This window comes from Macaca mulatta, chromosome X (assembly GCF_049350105.2).
Source record: "Macaca mulatta isolate MMU2019108-1 chromosome X, T2T-MMU8v2.0, whole genome shotgun sequence".
Lineage (NCBI taxonomy): Eukaryota > Metazoa > Chordata > Mammalia > Primates > Cercopithecidae > Macaca > Macaca mulatta.
The window spans coordinates 153,482,713-153,485,404 of NC_133426.1; the positions used below are offsets into that span (position 1 = coordinate 153,482,713).

Genomic DNA, 2,692 nt, shown 5'->3' on the forward strand with positions numbered 1-2,692 from the left:
CCACCCACCATCCCCCCCACAAACGAAGATTATTTGTATTCTATTAGTACATTTGTTTCATTATGGAAAAGATACATGAACAGATTTTTTTTTTTTTTACTTTGATACTAATGGTCTTACACATATTCATCCATTCTGAATCTAAAAAAACATAAACTGAAATTCTGCCTGTAAGCCTACAGTAATTTTTTTATAGTTTTTCCCTTTCGGTGTATATGCTGTAGCCTCTATTTCAATTGGAATCAAAATTGTATTAATAACTTATTATTTGTAACATTTTTTACACATGTCCACAATATAAGTAGCTTATTTATAACCTACTTCCCAAACACGCATACTAGTTTCATGCAGCAGATGACATCACACAGTCTGGTGCTTGTCTCTCTCTCCCTCTACCTCCTCCTCTTTCTCTCTCTCTCTTTGTATGTGTGTGTGTGTGTGTGTGTTTGTATTTCCCTCTACTTCTCTCCATTAGGTTAAGAGTTAAGCATCACCACAAGAAAATGGGGAGAGAAGCCTAGGAGATATCTCTTGAGTATCAATTCTATCATAGCCTTCCATTCTTCAAATATAGTCTTTAAAAATGGGGGAAAAAAGATAATTCAAAAGAGTGAAATATTCTTGGGTGGACCCTTCAAAAATTGGTGATGTAAAGTTTTGAAAGGTATTTTAAAAGTCAATGAGAAAACGTTTTAGTCTTTGACAGAAAATGGACACTGTGGATCAGCAATGAAGGGACCTGAGAGGCAGGAGAGCCTTTGGGGAGCTCTAAAGGAGAAGCCTTGCAAATGATGACTAGTTGATAGGTGAGAAGAGTTTAGAGAATTTAGGAATCTGGAGTAAAACCTTCCAGCTGATGAAGAATGGCTGTGGCCTCTGTACAATGTATTTGTTATTTGAGCCAAGCATCATTTGGCAAAAATAGATAAATTCTTAAGGAACCTAAGTGCATGTGTTTTCTCAGGGAGCCACAGTTCCTAGGTATAGTCTTCTAGAAGGCACAAAAAGTGCCTTGAAGTAGCCCAGCACTGAAGAGTGGGTGCAGAGGATTCAAAAACAGGCATCACCATGCTCGCAGCTACAGCCCCATCCCCAGGGACACCACATATGCAGTGCATGTTGTACATTACTCTTCCCAAAAAGGTGACATTTATAGTTTAGTTCACATAAATGACACCTCCTTGTGAAAGGCACTGCACACTGAATGGCTGAATGTGGCATCCCAGACCAAATGCTCCCTATTCATGCCAATTTTATTCAAGTCCCTATAGGTGTATGCCCATTTTCCCAAGGTCTTATCAATCGGCAGACCAGGTGATTCTGTACTGTGCCTGGCTTGGCAGGTCCCACGCCCACGGAGCCTTGCTCACTGCTAGCGCAGCAATCTGAGATCAATCTGTGAGGTGGCAGCCTGGCTGGGGGAGGCACATCCACCACTGCTGAGGCTTGAGTAGGTAAACAAAGCAGCCAAGAAGTTCGAACTGGGTGCAGCCCACAGCAGCTCAGCAAGGTCTACTGCCTCTAAACTCCACCTCTATGGGGTAGGCATAGCTGAATAAAAGGCAGCAGACAACTTCTGCAGACTTAAACGTCCCTATCTGACAGCTCTGAAGAGAGCAGTGCTTCTCCCAGCATGGTGTTTGAGCTCTGAGAAAGGACAGACTGCCTCCTCTAGTGGGTCCCTGACCCCCATGTAGCCTAACTGGGAGATACCTCCTGGTAGGGGCTGACAGACACCTCATATAGGCAGCTGCCTCTCTGGGGTGAAGCCTCCAGAGGAAGGATCAGGCAGCAATATTTGCTGTTCTGCAGTATTTGCTGTTCTGCAGCCTCCGCTGGTGATACCCAGGCAAACAGGGTCTGGAGTGGAACTCCAGCAAACTCCAACAGCTCTGTAGCTGAGGGACCTGACTGTTATAAAGAAAACTAACAAACAGAAAGAAATAGCATCAACATCAACAAAAAGTTCATCTACACCAAAACCCCATCTGTAGGTCACCAACATCAAATACCAAAGGTCGATAAAACCACAAAGATGGGGAGAAACCAGAGAAGAAAAGCTGAGAATTCTAACAATCAGAGCACCTCTTCTGCTCCAAAGGATCACAGCTCCTTGCCAGCAATGGAACAAAGCTGGATGGAGAATGACTTTGACTAGTTGACAGAAGTAGGCTTCAGAAGGTCGGTAATAACAAACTTCTCTGAGCTAAAGGACGATGTTCAAACCCATCTCAAGGAAGCTAAAAACCTTGCAAAAAGATTAGATGAATGGCTAACTAGAATAAACAGTGTAGAGAAGACCTTAAATAATCTGATGGAACTGAAAACCATGGCACAAGAACTTCATGACACATGCACAAGCTTCAGTAGCCAATTTGATCAAGTGGAAGAAAGGGTATCAGTGATTGAAGATCAAATTAATGAAATAAAGCAACAAGACAAGGTTAGAGAAAGAAAAGTAAAAAGAAATGAACAAAGCATCCAAGATATATGGGACTATGTGAAAAGACCAAATCTACATTTGACTGGTGTACCTGAAAGTGATGGGGAGAATGGAACCAAGTTGGAAAACACTTCAGGATATTATGCAGGAGAACTTCCCCAACCCAGCAAGGGAGTCCAATATTCAAACAGAAGGTTAACAAGGATATCCAGGACCTGAACTCAGCTCTGCAACAAGCAGACCTAATAG

General features: G+C 42.5%; 1 non-coding gene across 1 annotated transcript; it reads right to left on the reverse strand.

Moving 5' to 3' along the window:
* Positions 1-1,120: 1,120 nt before the first annotated feature.
* Positions 1,121-1,201, reverse strand: MIR513B-2 (microRNA mir-513b-2). Its single transcript, NR_032320.1, has one exon. It is a non-coding gene; the product is annotated as a microRNA mir-513b-2 (primary transcript).
* Positions 1,202-2,692: the final 1,491 nt, after the last annotated feature.